Source organism: Triticum dicoccoides, chromosome 6B, assembly GCF_002162155.2.
Source record: "Triticum dicoccoides isolate Atlit2015 ecotype Zavitan chromosome 6B, WEW_v2.0, whole genome shotgun sequence".
NCBI lineage: Eukaryota > Viridiplantae > Streptophyta > Magnoliopsida > Poales > Poaceae > Triticum > Triticum dicoccoides.
This window is the reverse complement of record NC_041391.1, coordinates 83,673,910-83,693,646: the sequence shown is the minus strand read 5'-3', so window position 1 is coordinate 83,693,646 and position 19,737 is coordinate 83,673,910. Positions and strand designations below refer to the sequence as shown.

Below are 19,737 nucleotides of genomic sequence, written 5' to 3'. Positions count from 1 at the left end.
ATGAAGAAGAGGAGGGGAAGGCCGAGGCCGAGGCCACCACTGCTGCGCCGACCCCTCCGCCAGCCGGCCACGGCGGAGGAAGCCGCCCGCAGCCCGCACCGCCCGCAGCCCGCCCCAACCAGATCTGGATCGAGCCGCCGCCGTCACCACACCAGCCGAGCACCACCGAGGAGCAACCCATCACACCACCCGCACACCCGCGCTCCAACCTGCGCCGATGAGGGGCCGCGCCGCGGCGCCCCGCGAGAACGCCGTGACCAGATCCAGGTCGGCCGGCCCGCGCCAGCCCTCCCGAACGAGGCGATGAAGACGCCCCGCCGCCGCCGGCGCCGGCCGGGCTTCGCCCGGGCGCGCCCTCTGGCGGCGGCGGGAGGAGGAGGAGGAGAAGAGAGGTGGAGAGGCGGCCGGCGGCTAGGGTTCCTCCCCTGCCGCCCGCGGGAGCGCCAGAGGAGGACGAGTCCAAGTGCTATCCCAAACCAGAGGCCACCGGAGAAAAGAGACCTCATGCAAAATAGATTGTCTAGTTACGTGCCTCCCACATTAGGGACGCTAGGAGCTCTACAAAATCTGAACTTGGGTGACAATAAGCTTGAAGCGAATGACAACGAGGGGTGGGAATTCATCACTTCTTTGGCAAATTGCAGCCAACTACAGGGATTGGTACTGGGTAACAACTCTTTTGAAGGACAACTACCGAGTTCAATTGTGAACCTATCAATGACTCTCCAGCAGTTATGCTTACAGGAGAATAGGATCTCCGGAAGTATTCCTGCGGACATCGGTAACCTGGTTGGGCTAGAAGTACTTGTGATCGCAGATACTTCCATGCACGGAGAGTTTCCGGACAGCATGGGCAAGCTAGATAAATTGAATTGGCTAGGCTTGTACAACAATGGCTTGTCTGGCCTCATACCTCCATCGCTAGGAAACCTTTCGCGGTTGATTGCTCTTGCTGCATATGGTAGCAACTTGGAGGGGCTTATTCCGGCAAGCCTGGGGGAGTTGAAAAATCTTTTTGCACTTGATTTGTCGAAGAATTACCATCTTAATGGCTCAATACCCAAAGAGATCTTCAAATTATCTAGTCTTTCTTATTATTTGGACTTATCATACAATTCACTTTCTGGACACCTACCTAATGAAGTTGGTAGTTTGGCAAATCTTAATCGATTGAGTCTATCAGAAAATTGGTTATCTGGCAAGATATGATAGTATTCAGAATTGCATAGTGTTGGAATGGCTAGAATTACACAAAAATTCTTTGAAAGGAAGCATACTTCCGTCACTAACAAATATAAAGGGTCTCAGTGGGTTGTACCTAGCCATGAATAAGTTTTCTGGTCGTATTCCTGACGCCCTTGCCAATATTGGAAACCTACAGGAGTTGGACCTAGCACATAATAACCTGACAGGGTCAATCCCGTTAGCTCTACAGAATTTGACATCATTGACCATATTGGATGTATCCTTCAATAATTTGCAAGGCGAGGTGCCAGATGAAGGTGTTTTCAGAAACATCACATACTTAGCTGTTGTTGGGAATGTAAATCTGTGTGGTGGTATAGTTCAACTTCACTTGGCTCCATGATCGGCAAGCACCTTAAGCAAGAACAAAGAAAATATGCCTAAGTATCTTGTAATTTCTCTAGCGGCAGCTGGAGCAATCTTGTTGTCACTTTCATTTATTCTTCTTGTTTGGATACTTTGCAAGAAGATCAAACCAAGCCAGAAGACATTACCACAAAATTCAATTGCTGATGACCATTACAGAAGAATCCCCTATCATGCATTACTGATAGGAACTAATGAGTTTTCGGAAGCCAACTTACTTGGGAGAGGAAGTTATGGTGCAGTTTATAAGTGTGATTTGGACAGTGAAGAAACAACATTGGCTGTCAAGGTATTTAATCTTGGTCTATCTATGTACTACAAGAGTTTTGAGGCTGAATGTGAGGCCATGATAAGGATACGACACCATTGTCTCATCAAGATCATTACATCTTGCTCGAGCATCAACCACCAAGGTCAAGAGTTCAAGGCATTGGTTTTTGAGTTCATGCCCAATGGTAACTTGGATAGTTGGCTTCATCCAAGATGTCAGGAGCCCACTATTGACAACACGCTCAGCCTTGCCTAGAGGCTTCATATTGCTGTCGATATTGTGGACGCAGTAGAATATCTGCACAACTACTGTCAGCCACTGGTGATCCATTAAGATCTTAAGCCAAGCAACATTCTTCTTGCTGAAGACATGAGTGCACGAGTTGGAGACTTTGGCATATCAAGGATCCTTCAAGAAAATACAAGCGAAAGGGTACAAACTTCATATAGCTCAACTGGAATTAAAGGTTCCATAGGCTATGTTGCTCCAGGTGACTGAAACACTTCTAACTTTGTTTTTTATTATTTCACTTGAATATGGCGTGCTAACCACAGAGCTTTGCATAATTGCAGAGTACGAAGAAGGCTCTTCGGTCTCAACAGCTGGCATTATTTATAGTCTTGGCATATTGCTACTTGAGACGTTTACCGGAAGGAGCCCAACAGAGGGCATGTTCAGAGATTCATTGGATCTGCATAAGTTTGCAGAGGATGCTCTTCCAAATAGAACCCTCGAGATAGCTGACCCAACAATGTGGTTGCATAGCGGACAAGATGATTACACTACAAGTATTAGAATGCAGGAGTTATTGGTTTTAGTTTTCAGGCTTGGCATAGCCTGCTGCAAGGCACAGCCTCGAGACCAAGCAATGACAAGGGATGCACCAAGCAATGACAAGGGATGCAGCGGCGGAGATGCATGCAATTAGAGATGCATACCTCAAGTTTATAGGCGAGCATGGAGCAGAAAGAGAAGCCTCTACTCGGGAAATTCAGAATAGCTTTGAATAAACAAGCTCGTACAAGGCATAATAAATTTGTATGTATCGTTATAGATGTTAAATGTTTCTCAGAGGTATGCTGATTTCCAATTTTATGAAATAAATGCATAAACATGGCGTTTTGCAATGATGCACTACATTAAGTTGTAGAGAGATTCATAAATTGAGCATTGTAATTGTTTTTCCATTATCAAAACTGTACACGTGCAGACAACAATATTGGTACATGCTTCAGTAAACCTGAAGTTGTAGAGAGTTTCAGTTGTTTTTCCTTTTTCTCTAAGCAAAACGATCCGATTTTATCTGTTTACATCTAAATAAAGTGCATTGGTGTTATGACCGGCATATTAAGGGCTTAGCCCAGTGGGTTGTGTCCCAAGTTATCTTATTGCTATTAGGGGCTTAGCCCAATTATTTTATCGTTATAGGATCGTTTGCTTAGGAGTCAAGTAAACCTCTCTATATAAGGAGATGAGATGTATCAATCTAATCAAGCAAGAAGCAATCATTATTTGCTCGGCTTTCCTTAGGAAGCCGGGAGGCCTAACCCTAGCCGCCTCTTGCGCCGCTGCCGCCTCTCCCTCTCATGCACTACGGCGCCTTCCGGCGGCAACCGCGAGCTTCGCCACGTCCAGCCCCCTCCTTCCCCTACAACCTACGCCCTAGAGCCGGTAGGGTCCTAGCTCCTACCAATTTGGAATCAGGTAGCTTGGGTCACTATAATATTCTGAGGGAAGGAGTAACAATGTTTGACGTGCCGATAACAAATGTTTTTTTAAATAATCATATCTTCTAAACCGTAACTCCAAATTTAACATGTTATATACGGAATTTGATTATAAAAATGTGTAGAATCTAAATATGATGTTATTTTACCTGTTAATAGTTCGGAAAAAAATACTATCTAGGCTGCAACGTTAATCAACAATGCATTATCCGTCTTTTTTCATACCGGCACTGATTCTGGTTGGGGATGAACACCTCAGCAAAATCAAGATGAAATTGAAAATAAATTAGCTAGAGACACCCAATAAACAAGGACATGCAAGACAAAAAAGAGAGGTCAAGCATGAAAGAAAGTAAAAAGGAAGCATGCATGATAAAAAATAAAATAAGAGGCAAGTTTGATAAGAAATAAATAGTGATGAAATAGTGACCGATACCTATGACATGTACGTAATTTGCAATGGGGCTCACAATCACAAAAGATAATTATGTTGGATGTTAGTTCGCGTCCACAACGTGTGCGTGCGCATCCATCTCCGCGTCTGTGTGCACATCCAACATCGTCAGTTGCAGCTTGGCCGGCTGTTGCGTTTACCTGCGCGTCATCGTTCGCCGTACCTGGCCGACTTGACCGGCTGCTGCATGCACGCCCGTGTCCCCGTGCATGGCGTCCTTGTCCGCTACACCTACACCTCCAAGACAGCCGGCACCTCGCCCGACGCCACCGCCGGCACCGTCCACACGTATCATCGCCTTGCGCCCGACGAGCATCAGTCGGCCGGGTATGGAACGGTGCCAGCGGCCACCTCGACCGGCCGTAGAGTGTAATGGCTCCCACGTAAAAGGAAAACTCCTAATGGCTGTCATATGAATGCCTGGACGATAAAAAAGGTTTACTTCCTTCGATCGAACCCAAGGCGAGAGAGGTGCAGCTGGTTTGAGTACTGCCACGTAAGTGCAATGTTTGTGGTTCGAACCTGCAGCGGTACAGAATTTTATTTTCCCTCTGCTTTTTGCTTTTTACTTTTTGCCACCCACTGACAAGTGGGACCCGCATAGACAGAGAAAAACGAGCTGACAAGGTGCCATGTGGATTATTTGAGCGGTCAAATAGATTAAATACGGGGCTATACGATCTGGCAGTGACCGTATTAAGGAGTAACAATGTTTGCGTCCGCCCTAACAACATTATTCCGCTGAGGAGTAACAATGTCTGACGCGCCGATAACAATTATTTTTTTAAATACTCGTATCTTCTAAACCGTAACTCCAAATTTAACATGTTATATACGAAATTTGATTAGAAAAATGTGTAGAATCTGAATATGATGTTATTTTACCTGTTAATAGTTTGGAAAAAAATACTATCTAGGCTGCAATGTTAATCAACAATTCGTTATCCGTCTTTTTTCATACCTGCACTGATTCTGATTGGGGATGAACACCTCAGCAAAATCAAGATGAAATTAAATTTTTTTTGCTAGAGACCCCAATAAACAAGGACATGCATGACAAAAAAGAGAGGTCAAGCATGAAAGAAAGTAAAAGGAGGCATGCATGGTAAAAAATAAAATAAAAGACAAGTTTGATAAGATATAAATAGTGATGACATAGGGACCGATAGCTATGACATGTACGTAATTTGCAATTGGGGCTCACAATCACAAAAGATAATTATGATAAACTGAAGCGGGCGCAAACATTGTTACTCCTTCCCTCGAACATTGTTATTATCGTGGATGACACTAACAATGATAATCGTCGGAATAACATTGTTATCGGCGCGTCAAACATTGTGCCTACACAGACTAAATTGCCAATTATCCTAAGCTGTGTCACTAGACTAAATGACCAATTTCGCGAAGTTGTGCCACTAGACTAAATTGTCAATTTCGCCAAGTTGGGTCAATAGACTAAATCGCCAAGTTCGCCAAGTTGTGTCACTAGACTAAATCGCGAACATCGCTAAATTGTGTCACTAGACTAAATCCCAACTTCACTATGTTCACTAGTCTGCTGATAAGTCATGGCATAGGAGAGAATTGTACTCCCTCCGTCCCAAAAATCTTGTCTTAGATTTGTCTAAATACGGATGTATCAAGTCACATTTTAGTATTAGATACATCCATATCTAGACAAATTTAAGACAAAAATTTTGAGGAGGGGGGCTAAGATGTAACGGGTTATTAATTTAAACAGTATGGCATCACTAGATGTATAGATCAGTAGATCGGGTGTTAGGAATGCATCAGATAACCATCGGATCTTGACTGTCAAGTCAAGCACAACAGGAAGAGCAATCAGAAAAAATAATAATTGGATTTGCAATCCGAATCAGAACACTGGTACAGAGATCATACCCTATGGATCAGATGTGGGCATCATCTTGGCAGAGGCGGGATCGGAGAGGATCACATGCAAACCAATAAACCAAATGGGATCCTCAATCTGGAACGGAGAGGAGACAAACAGTCAACATAAAACATATAGGGAACCGAACCCTACTGTCCACGAATAATGCTCCCGGTCAAGGTTAAAGAAGGATGGATGGATAAAGAGGAGAACGTACCAATGCTTGTGGTCCGGGCCGGCCGTCAAGCCGCCGGAGCATCGCCGGAGTTGGGCAACGATAAAGAAGGATGGATGGATAGATGCGGCCACGACCCAGGAGCTTCGATCGCAATGGAACGACAGAGGCGCGAAGGGGGAGCGACAGACTCTCAAAAAGATCGTTTCATCTGGCCTGGTGCGCTCGCTGGGCTATTTCCTTTTGGCCTCCTTGAATGTACCTTCCTTTCTAGACATGCCATTTTTTTTAATTAATAGAAAATGGCATTCCAACGTACGCATAGAAAATGGTATACTTGATCGTGACCACGAAAACGCATTGGAATTCTAAATAACACAAAGAGCGAAGGAATCAAGGTCTCGCTCGTTTTCTCTAACCTAGCCGCCGCCACGTGAAGGCGGCTAAGGAAGCGATCCTCAACCTCCGATCTGCACCGGCCAGGGCTGATCCCCTCTCCCTCCGACTGCTTCTCCGGCGGCAGGAGGAAGGGGTGACCCCATTCTTCCGCTCGGTAGTCAGGGATTGGTTTTGTAGGCCGTGGTGCACCGTTCGGTTGGTTGAAGTGGCGCCCGGCCGAATAAATCGGCCTCAGCTCCACTCCCACATCGACGATGTCCTTCATGGCCGCTTCTTGGACTTCATTGCATCGTGTGTTTGCCGATCCTTCAGAACGGCGGGGTTAGTTTTTATGGATGGTATTGGCGAGGCGGCGGCGGCGACCCCTACAGGTGTGTCTCTCCGTCTTCTCTGACCCCATTCCTGCGGCGTTGTCGCTGATGTCACGAAGGAGCGGGGAGGTTTTGTCATCCGGGAGTACGTACAAATAGTTGTCTACGCAGGTGACAGTTGGAAGAAGGTGCATCCTATGATGGGTTCGTGGTGGGGAGCTGACATTTCTGGTTTCCTCCCCCGATGTCGTAGTCGTGCGGGGGTGTAAGTTCTGGAGTTCGATGGCATGTCCGCGGAGACGTTGCCTAGGTATGATTCTTTAGATGACAATGTTCTTGATTCACGTACACGACTTTGGAGGTCCCTAAAGCTGCAGGTCAGTGATGGAGACGCGTCGAGCTCGGGTGAAGAGGTGATCGTATCATTTTCCTTGGTTTAGAGGGACATGCGCTTGTTTTTGCGTAGGATTATGCTATCTTTTTCAGTCCTGTAATGTCAGTGTTTGCGTGGCTTGTAACTAAATCTTTATTTTATTAACGAGACACATATTACCATGAAAAAACTGCATGGGAGATGTGTATGCCTATCTTTTTTTTTGGTTTTTTTATCTTTATATAGTCTTGGATTTCAGCTATGGTTTCTCGTGCCTCCTTCGTTTTTTTCATACTCTTATGTTTTGTTACGGTTTTTGTCCTACTCGGAGAGGTGAAGGGACGATAGCTCTCTGAAGATGGAATAAGGTTCTTCTCGCCTTGTCCCTGTCTTGGTGATGTTTCTAGCATTATCAGATGACATGTGGAGGTTTGTCTCCAGCAGATCTTGCGGGATTCGGCCGGTGTTTGTCTTATTTGGTGGATCCACGTGGATCTTGTCATCATATGTCCATGTTTGTATGTTTACAGGTTGGATCCTTTCGACCTACTCTTATGTTCATCGGCGGCGGTTGCTGTTCTAATGTATATATGGGGTATTAGAATGTCGATTTTCCAACTTTTTCTTACAATAAGATTTGCGCGGCGCCATGCAGTCCACCTAAGTCTGCATGTGAGCTCGCGATCGAACGAACGGATGAGCCGGTTGATCATAAGCCTTTTTCCATATTTGCCACATAGTCTCGTGGCTTTAAAAGGAGCACCCGATGGATAACAGGGACGTGCACGAAGCAGGAGCCACGCAGTACGTCTTAAACTCGAGCCAACGCCACGCAGTACGTCTCGGATACACGCACGTCGTCTTATGATATTGAACCCGAGTCTACTTCGTACTACTCTCATGAAGCCCTTAAATTGAGCCCCCGGCGTATCCCTTCATCAATCAAACGCCTCCGCTGCATGTGCAAGAAACCGCCAGCATGAACTGCCTGAGAAACGCGCGCTTAGTTTTCTCCAGGCTCCAGATCGTCCGACGCCACTTCAACCCCGCCCAGCCACTGCCAGGACCTCGATCGCATTCCATTGTCATGGGCTCAATCCGACGGCTCTTTCTCCGCCAAGCCAAGCCGGCCGCAGCCTCCCATATGGGTCACGCGCCGTCACTGCCGAGATTCGTGTCACGGAGCCGACCGTGGTGGTACCAAAACCCGTGGAAGGTGGCCGCCGCGGTGGTTGTCGCCCCCTACGCAGCCAAGTTCATTCTTTACACCGCGATAAGCAAAGAAGAGACCGTTCCCTACACCAATCGGGCCCATCGTGTCCTCCTGACCTCATCGGAGGAACGCGAGTTTGGCGACGAAATCTTCAACGATCGCAAGAAGAAGTACGGCAAAGACATCCTTGGCCCGTCTGACCCGAGGACTGTCCGCGTCCGCCGCATCGCCTCTGATATCATCCATGGAGTCCGCCGCCTCTTCCCCAACAACACCATCCACGACGATGATGTTAAACAGGGGAAGGTTGTGCTGCGGCCACAGACGGAGCATCTCAATGACCTTAACTGGGAGGTGATCGTTGTCAAGGATGAAAAAATAAACGCGTTCAGCACGTTGGGCGGGAAGATTGTAATCTACACTGGATACCTCGAGCATTTGAAGACCGATGCTGAGCTTGCCACCGTTATTGCGCATGAGGTAGGTTTTCCTTATTTGAGGATCGGTGCATTTAAATTTGCACAGGATGTGGAGGTTTTGGTTATTTTCAAGTGGGACAGTCATTGACGCCTTATTTTTGTAGGCCGCACATGTTGTTGCAAGGCATAGCATGGAGTTGTTGAGTTTAATTCCGTTCTACAAACTAATGCCCTTCTCACGAAGGTATGTTAATTCACCTTTCACATTTTAGGTACATTGATTTAATAATTAATTACATTGTTCTTGAAATTAGTAATTGCATTCTCTCTTAGAAAACAACATTTTGTTTGGAAATTGAAACATGCTGGTTTGCCAAATACTAGCTGCTCAATGTATGCAAGGATATTTTATTGTCGAGGCTGTATATCTTATCTCTTGTCTGTTTTACCTGTATATACATTGTAGGGCCGAATTGGAGGCGGATCACATCGGATTGATGATAATGGCCGCCGCTGGTTTCGATCCACGCGTAGCCCCTCAGTTCCGCAAGAAGATTGGAGAGATCATTGGAGACACGAAATTAATGGACTACATTTGTACTCATCCTTCGTTTGATACAAGATCACGGATGTTATCACGAAAGGAGGTCATGGAGGAGGCGTTGGAGCTGTACAAACAAGAACGCATGCGCAGGGAGAAGTGCCAATCTCTGTCTTCCCTATGGTGGAACATCCTCGGACACCGATCTTGCTAGATGATCCATTGCGTCAATGGTGCAATGACCAAATACAAGAGAAAAGTTAGCCAGACTACTATAAAATGTTTTTTAATGAATAGTTCGAAATTATGATGTTAATCTCTTTTTCTTTTACGAAAAGTAGGATAACGTCCGGCCTCCATACCAAGTGATGCACACAACCATCTTTACTGTGATGTTAATCTATCTATCTATCATTATATATTTAAAACAAGAGGCAAACAATGCATTACATTCATCTACATAGATTAAATTATATTGGCCATAAATTTATTGATGTCCGAGATTTTTTTAACATGATACAAACGTAGATGCTCATATAGTCACCCCTATAAATGCATGCATGCACACCTTACCCCTATGAACACCTTTGAGTGACTGAGTTGTGGCCCCGAAAGGAGCTTTAACAAAGTATTACATACATATATATTGCATACAAGAACAAATGGTGTGATCGATGCTTAGTAGTCTACGTACAAATTGAATCTTTTTTGTGTTTTTACATAAGAGCCCCTACACTTTCAGGTAATCAGCCCGCGAATCACTTTTAAGTGATAAATTGAATCTTTTTTGCATTTTTACAGAAAACACCATGTCTTCTATACTAATTACCCCGTAGTGTACGTACAACAATTCTTTTTTGAAATATCCACATCTTTTAAACCATAACCCCAATTTAGACTGTTATATATGATATTTTATTTGAAAAATGTGTAGATTTCGAATATAGTGTTATTCTTACCTCTTAACCATTTTTAAAATGCTATGTAGAGTGAAACGTTAAATAACGCACAAACAAATTGGAGACAAAAAAATGTAGCAAGAGAAAAACCTCATCTTGTTCCACAAGAGAGACGGTGGTAGAAACTAGGGTTCCACCGGGTCTAGCCGGAGGTTGTATGGGAAGGAGGGAGGAGGGTGAGGTCGTGGGCGTGGCGGCCGGCGGCTGGGCGCCATCCTGCACGGTGGAGGAGGTGGTGGTGATGACAGGAGGCGGCTAGGGCTTAGGATTTCCGACTCCTCGGGGAGCCGAGCAATAGAATTGTCTTATTGCTTGATTTCCAAAAGAGTCTTTATAGCTATTTATATAATCACGATGCAAAAAAATAAGATAGCTTTTGGGCTAAGCCCCTAACTGCGCCCAGTGGAGCTCCTACAGGTATAAGTTACTGATGACCCACAAGTGTAGGGGATCTATCATAGTTCTTTCGATAAGTAAGATTGTCGAACCCAACAAGGAGCAGAAGAAAATGATAAGCGGTTTTCAGTAAGGTTTTCTCTGCAAGCACTGAAATTGTAGGTGACAGATAGTTTTGTGATAAGATAAATTGTAACGAATAATAAGCAATGAAAGTAAATAAGGTGCAGCAAGGTGGCCCAATCCTTTTTGTAGCAAAGGACAAGCCTGGACAATTTTTTATAATGAGAAAAGCGCTCCCGAGGACACATGGGAATTATCGTCAAGCTAGTTTCATCACACTGATATGATTAGCGTTCGGTACTTTCATAATTTGATATGTGGTGGACCGGTGCTTGGGTACTGCCCTTACTTGGACAAGCATCCCACTTATGATTAACCCCTATTGCAAGCATCCACAACTACAAAAGAAGTATTAAGGTAAAACTAACCACAACATTAAACATATGGATCCAAATCAGCCCCTTACGAAGCAACGCATAAACTAGGGTTTAAGATTCTGTCACTCTAGCAACCCATCATCTACTTATTACTTCCCAATGCCTTCCTATAGGCCCAAATAATGATGAAGTGTCATGTAATCGACGTTCACATAACAACACTAGAGGAAAGACAACATACATCTCGTCAAAATATCGAACGAATACCAAATTCACATGACTACTAATAGCAAGACCTCACCCATGTCCTCAGGAACAAACGTAACTACTCACAAAGCATATTCATGTTCATAATCAGAGGTGTAATAATATGCATTAAGGATCTGAACATATGATCTTACACTAAGTAAACTAATAAGCATCAACTACAAGGAGTAATCAACACTACTAGCAACCCACAGGTACCAATTTGTGGGTTTGGATACAAGATTGGATACAAGAGATGAACTAGGGTTTGAGAGGAGATGGTGCTGGTGAAGATGTTGATGGAGATTGACCCCGTCCCGATGAGAGGATCATTGGTGATGACGATGGTGATGATTTCCCCCTCCCCGAGGGAAGTGTCCCCGTCCGAACAGCTCTGCCAGAGCTCTAGATTGGTTCCGCCAAGGTTCCGCCTCGTGGCGGCGGAGTTTCGTCCCATAAGCTTGCCCATGATTTTTTTCAGGGTAAAAGCCTTCATATAGCAGAAGATGGACACCGGAGGGCCACCAGGGGGCCCAAGAGACAGGGGGGCACGCCTAGTAGGGGTGGGCGGCCCCCACCCTCATGGCCAGGGTGTGGGCCCCCTGAGGTGTTTCTTCCGCTTAATAATTCTTATTAATTCCAAAAATAGGTTTCGTGGAGTTTCAGGTCTTTTGGAGCAGTGCAGAATAGGTTTCCAATGTTTGCTCTTTTTCCAGCCAGAATTCCAACTGCCGGTATTCCCCCTCTTGATGGTAAACCTTATAAAATAAGAGAGAATAGCCATAAGTATTGATAATGTGTAATAACAGCCCATAATGCAGTAAATATTGATATAAAAGCATGATGCAAAATGAACGTATCAGTTACCCCGATCATAACATCTCTCCCCGCCTGTGCAAACAGCTCGTCCTCAAAATGGAAGTCTGGGTAGTGTTGGCTGAACTCGTCGCGCTGCTCCCAAGTGGCCTCCTCCTCTAGAAAGCCGTCCCATTGGATCAACAAGTACCACACCCCGCCCCGCTCTCCTCTGGTTGCTGCCCCTACGCCTATCCATCACAAGAAGAAGACTATTCCACATACAGAATGGCGTAAAACAAGACTACCAGATTTCAGTTACAGATCAAGCAAAACTCTCTCAATGTTTACGGAACTGATAAGCATAATTTCTCGTGGACTACGTCTCAGCAATGACATATTTACTTTCCTTTTTTTAGTAACTACAAAAAAATTGTCAAACCTATAGAGAAGTATTATAAGTCCATGCTCATACCTCTTATTTGTCCTAGAACTATTATCCCATCTCCATTAGAAGTTGCTGGAAGTATCTGACCAAAAATAATAGTGCATGTCATAACCAATAAATCAAGATCCTGCACAAGGTTTTTTATTAGGAATCAGACCAAGAAGAGAACCGTATAAATTTGAGAAAATATGCATCTGTACTATTAGTGCAGATCATAATTAAGAAATCAAGCTGGATTTTTTTACTCGAATTCTCCATTAGGAATCAGACCGATAGAAGAGAACCGTACAAAATCAGGGCCGGCCCTGGGGTATGGCGGGAGGGGCGACGGCCCAGGGCCCAGGCCGGGAGGGGGCCCATGATGTAGGATATATATTATTATGGCCCAGCAAGAAATAGGTATGAAAAAAATTATACATGAGAAAAGAAACGAGGTGGGCCGGCCCTGCAGATAGCTAGCTAGCGATGGCGAAGCGTCACGCCAGCCAGACGCAAGGCACGGCGCCACGGCCGCTTGGTTTGCTTCTCTGAAAACAAATCAAAGATCTCGTCGCGTGCCTTCGTGCGCTCGTCAGTTCGTCTTCGCGACTTCGTCCTCTCGTCAACCGTCGACCTGTCGCTCGGCTTCTTGGCCGCCCTAGACGTCGTCGCTGCGCGTGCCGTGCGGCCATCCGGCAAGGCGGCAATACGTATACTAAATGGTACGTATCCATGAATCCATCCATGTACATGTTCCTGATGATCTGATCCATCCCCGATTCCCCCCCAAAGCCATACTTCAGTAGTTTTTTATATTCTTTAGTACATATTCAACTATTCATCCATCCATGATCCATCCCAATTTTCTGTTATTCCATCTACACGTCTAGGGTTTCAATAATCCGATGTTTAAATATGTAAATTTATGTATCCTCTTTCCTTCATAATTTTCTAGTCATCATTGACACTGCAATTCTTTCATTGACTAGTCTCTTTGAGCAGTTGAAGAAATTTGAAAAGGTATTTCGGTCTTTATTCAATTCAAAAAATCTGAAGTCCTTGGATGATAGTAATCTACGGGAATGTTGCACTACTTTTGCAAAAGCTTTTTCTGATGATAACTCATCTGATGTTGATCTTGATGATTTTGTCTCTGAGTAGAAAGTGTTGCAGGTAACTTTGCCAGATGGTTTGATGAAAGCGCTTGAGATTCTTCAATTTGTTATGGATGTAGATTACTATCCAAATGTCTTTCTTGCCTATCGGATCCTCCTAACAGTGCATGTGTCTATAGCCTCAGCTGAAAGAAGTTTTCTAAACTGAAACTATTGGAAAATTATTTGAGGTCAACTATGTTGAAAGACAAATTGAATGACTTGGCTATGTGCTGCATTGAGAAGGATATATTGGACAACGTTGATCTTGATTGTGCACATCAAGAAACGCCCGAAGAAACTTTTTCTGAAGCACCGAAGTATTATTGTTGTCGATGGAGTCAACCGAATTTGGTTCTTATTTAAGGTAATCATGTCATGTTAGTTCCATTTTCGTATATTTTTAGTATTTGTGTCGTAAGATGACATTATCCAAAATTTATTATAGTCAAATCTCATACTAAAGACGTGTGGTTGAAAGTTTATTCTTAATATGTTTATGTATCTCGCACACGTATACATATATGTGGTCTTAGAACATAGGGGGCCCATGTCCTCGAGTTCGCCTAGGGCCTCCCGAAACATAGGACCGGCCCTGTACAAAATTGTCACACCTACGCCTGTGTCAGCGGGAATAAGTCGCCTGGCTCAAAATATCCATGCGAGAGAGATGTGTGAGCAGGCTAGTGGGTCCAGGGAACCTCCACCCCTCGTTCTCTGAACTCTCTGAACTTTCTCTCCCTCTCAACTCTATCTCACCCCCTGCTTCCTCCTCATATGTCCAATTCCCCATTCGCAAGCTCTCCTATATAGCTGTATCTTGGTGATGATGAAATAGATGATTCGGAAAATTACAAAAAGTGAAGAGAGGAGAAGGAAAAGAAACTTATGGGTGGGTGGACGTCTTCTATCCCGAACTCCCGATCAGGCCAAAGCAGGCGGCGCTGTGGACTCAGTGGCGGAAGGCCTCGATGGAAAGCGGGAAACCCCCAGTCGGTCATCTCGAGATCGTTGTTGAGCAACGACAGAGTGGAGACGTTGTCGTGCTCCATGCGCAGTCCCCAGACGAACTCCTCGAACACCTCTGCCGCTGGCCAACGACGGGTCATCCGGGTCGCCGCGTTCCTGGCGAAGATAAGAAGAGGCAGAGTGGGGATAGGGAGCTTACCTGGGTGGAGGTGACCTTGTGGAGGAGGTGACCTTGCTATATTACAACATGTACATTTTAAAGAGAGGCACTAACGACTCCACATTTTCTTCCAAGCATCAAAGTAATTGCCTGTCAAGGTATTGATTTTGTCAGTGTTTGTTACAAATACTATCACATCAGAGCTGCAGAACCCATTTCTCTCTTAGATCAATAACAAAGAGATCAAACATTAAACCTTTTAGAGGTGGTTAGTAATTCCATGGAACATCAACTTTAGCGATTCCATTCGGTCCGGTAAGTCACCAACAGATTTAGCTATGCAAAGGAGCGAGCTCGGACATAGATCAAGCAGGAGTATGGATGCACCTAACAGTTCTCTTACTTGTTGTTAGTCAATTATATGCAGAAAGCAAATGCCTAACTATTGAATTGAATTACTCCCAGGAGGTGAAAGAACTCAATCATATACTATATGGCCTAGCAGTACATTAACACCTAAGGATATGGATATCCACAGTACATCTTTCCCTACTTTGCAGTAGAATAGACAGTATAATCAACTCTACATCGAAGGCGCTGAGATACTGCTTGACGGTTAAGACTTTCCAAAAAAATATTCATATAGACATCATGCACCTAGGTAGGAAATCGAAAGTCTCCAAAAATGTACTACCTCCGTCCGGGTTTATTGGTCTCCATTGTATTTCGTGTTAAATTTTGACCATAGATTAAACTAACAAAATGTTCACGCATGTCACCAAACATTATATTTTTGAAAACTACATTCAAATACGAATCCAATGAGATAATTTTTCTTGACATGAATTAACATTTTGTTAGTTAAATTTTTAGTCAAAATTTGGCACAAACTACAAAGAGGACCTATAAACCAGGACGGAGGTAGTATACCAGATGAGAACTGTAGAGCCCTATTATACCCAATGTATAATCAAGCAAGGGATCCCAAAGCACATTCATTAGAAGTGAATTAGCACCTCTCCTCTCTCTTATTGTGCTGCCCAGTTATAAGATTTCCTAGCAGTAAATTGCAGCAAGTTTCGATCCCGCAATCAGTTTTTTGTCACAAGTTATGGGGCTGTAGAGAAAAATGGACGAAAATGATGGGATGAAAAAAAAAAAGTGAAGGCTATTCTACCAACTGAGACATCAGGAGTAGAGACTCAATGGCTGTCATCTCCCCTCCCTTGCCGGAGCCGGGCAAAACTAGTTGTAGTAGAAAATAGGGAAGTCGTCGTGCAAAGGCCCCAAGGACCAACGCATCAGCACAGCAACCACCGGCGATGAAGAGTAGTATAGATCGGAAGGATCCAACCTGAATACACACGAACATAGACGAACGATGAACAGATCCGAGAAAATCCATCAAAGACAGGTCCACCGGAGACACATCTCTACACATGCACCGGTGATGCTAGACGCACCTCCGGGGCGGGGGTTGAAATGGAAAAACATTTTTTTTTTAATTTTCAGGGAGCCGCCGTCATCTCATCTTCCTGAGCAGGAAACAAACCCTAGCAAAACTAAAAATAACATCTAAAAAGGAAGCCCTCCTACTGTTGTAATACAGGAACATATTATGTTAGTACAAACACCTCTTTCCGCATTAACTATTTGTGACATAAACATACTCATCATGAGGTATTGCTATGTTACTACCTAAGTTACTCACGTTATTATCAGCCTGGCGATCAACATTACGCTTATCCACTAATAGTGAGTCATGGCAGAAAGGTTGTGGTGGAACAGTGCTGCTAACAGCCTGTCTTTGGGCAGAAGATTTGGCAGGGTGCCTTCTGCCGATCTTTATGTTCATGCAAGTTGATACATCATACTACGCTACCACTTGATACCAATGCATGCTCATCCGTACGTGTGCATGAATGGACTCAGGCCCTCAGCAATGACAGCCTTTATACAGTGCTTTGAACGACAGTGTACGGTTGCATGTATCGACTCAGGACTCACCAAGTAGCCGAGACTTCAAATGTTGATCATTGTACGGCTACTAGTCCGTCTGTCTTTAAATGACAGTGTACGCACTACTAGTCGGTCTTGCATGTTCCAATTAAGGACCATGAGTAGTACTGTTTTTTGGCCAAAAAAGGAAGTACATTCAAGCTTTATAATTTATATTGGAAAGGAAGGTTGAATAGTACGTCCAAATCACACAGAACTACAATTTATAGAAATTTTAAGTGTCAATCAAAATATACTAAATATGTACAAATAAGGTTTACTCTTCATTTCAACTGTACAAATATTGCAAGTAATGTACTTAATTGTGAATTACGCATGCTTATCTGCATGTCTTGCAAATTCTTTATGAAGGCATGAGGCTGCACTTTCTGCCCTATACAAGTGAACTATTGGTTGCGGCCGCCATTGCGGGCCTCTTGAGAGGATGTTGTGTGTGTATTACTCCCTCTTAAAAAGAATATTGCGCCCCCGCCGCCCTTCCGAGGCAGAGCCATCCTGCGGCGCTTGCGCACCCTGCAGGAGGGTACGAGAAGCCTTGCCGCCGTTGATGCCGCACAAGCTTCGCCCGGCAGTGCCTACCTGCGACGGCGAGGAGCGGGAAGGCTGGGGTGGTGGATCTAGGGTTCACGTGGGTCGCTTGCGGGAGAGACATGGGGGGCAGTTCTTTTTCCGTTAGACCGTGGAACAATTTGACGTTTCGAACTCGTGGTATTTTGAGTAAATAGCATAAAACGACCACATTTCGAGCTACGCTTCCAGAATACTACCACTTTTTGAAAAAAACATCTTTAAACCTACTAAAAGATTAGTTCACAATTATACAAAACACTAATGACCCTTTGGTTAAAATTTATTGGGGTTTACGACAGCTATGGCCCACATGTCAGGCTGGCGCCACAGAAAAATCAAGTCAGCTAGCTTGACTGTTATGATATGTCGGCCCCCCTTTTTACAAATTGACCAACATGTCCTTTTAAAAAAAAGAAAAACCACTATAAATATATTAAAAATAAATAAGGCCATGTACCCCCTCTGGCCGTGGAACACACCCATGCTTGGCCTGCCACTGGCGGTGCACTCACAGCTTTGCCCTCCCGCGACCTTGTAAAGATTAGGCCGTATCCTAGCGTATGAGCCGCGGTCTAGCGTCCGGCTAGGGACAAGCCCCGGAGGAGATTGCAGTTGGTGGAGCCGCCACACGCTAGCCAACACGCTGGTGAAGTTGGCATCCCCTGCAGCCCCTTGGTGAAGCTTGCAGCGCCGCCGAGGGCTTCGTTCCTCGCCTCGCTCCTATCATTTTTTCAAAAAGGGGCGCTTTATTATTTAAAAGGTTTAAGCATTATACCCGGCCTCTGCATAACTATGATGCACACAGCCAAACAAGTTCTCTCAGACAAATGAAAATTAAGAAGACGAAATACAAAGAAACAGAGTATGTATAACGCCTAAAGCGGATGTGGGCCAATCCTAAGATCATGCTGCCACTCATGTTGGGTAAAAGTATCCCTCGTCGTATCCTCCAATCGTGTACACACCTCCGTAAACAGGCCTCGATTCTCCACACGTTGTAGAGAGGACCATAAACGAAGAGTCCCGGTACACCTGTAGATAACCTGCATCAGAGAAGTACTTTTATCGTTAAACACCTTATCATTTCTACATAGCCAAAGCGACCAAATAACGGCAAGCGCTCCCACCCTAAGAATAGTTCTGAACCTGTAATCTATCTCATGTAACCAGTTGCCAAATACATTAGCAACACTACAAGGAGGATACAAGCCAGAAGCCTCGCTCCTATCCTGCATGCCTCCCAAGTCGTGTTGTGGACATGCTTGTTTAGCCGCCGAGCTCCTAGGTAAGTCGGATCGTGCTGCCAGGCCCTCAGTCGCCGCGGTTGGTTGATGACGGGTCGCACCCTCTCTTGCATGCCTCCCCTTCGGTAGACGAGGTGGCGCTCTCGGGGAGAAGTGGGGGAGGCGGCAAGGGCAGCGTGGAGTTCCTGGTTATTTTGGAAGCAACTTTGTTTGGGATTTTTGTGTGTCTGACATGTGGGTCCTACCGGTCGGTAAACTGACAAACTTTACCGTTCAAATAACGTTGTCAACTTTTGTGCCACATGGACCTGACGACCGTCATAAAACGGTTTGAACTTAATCAAATGATTTATCGGTGAAAGTCAGTAGTTTATTGAAATGGCGAACCAAATGTGGGCTAGGTTTCTAGTAATTGTGAAAAAATGATAGTTTTTCCGGAACCCTGGCCCCAAATTTGAAAGTTTTAAGCTATTTACTGCGGTAATTTTTAACTTTTAGTTTTCACTAGTGTTGTTTTTACTATTCACTCTTGTAAATTTGAACTGTGCTGCCAATCTTTACTTTGATGCAAGTTGAAGAACATCATTGTAGGTACCATATGATACCAATGACACCTCAATGGTCATGGCGTCAGCAATGACAGCCTTTAACAGTGCTTTAAATGATAGCGTACGGGTGCATGAGTACTACTCCCTTGGTTCCTAAATATAAGTCTTTTTAGATATTTTAAATGGACTACCATATACGGATGTATATAGACATATTTTAGAATGTACTCAATTCTGAATTACGCATGCTTATCCGCATGTCTTGCAAATTCTTTATGAAGGCATGAGGCTGCATTTTCTACCCCATACAAGTGAACTATTGGTTGCGGCCGCCATTGCGGGCCTCTTGAGAGGAAGTTGTGCGTGTATTTCTCCCTCTTAAAAAGAAGGACGCGTCTACTGGGCGGCCGGCTGCCCAC

General features: G+C 44.6%; 1 pseudogene; it reads left to right on the top strand.

Moving 5' to 3' along the window:
• LOC119320800 lies at positions 1-2,892 on the top strand (annotated as a pseudogene).
• The last annotated feature ends 16,845 nt before the right edge of the window (positions 2,893-19,737 follow it).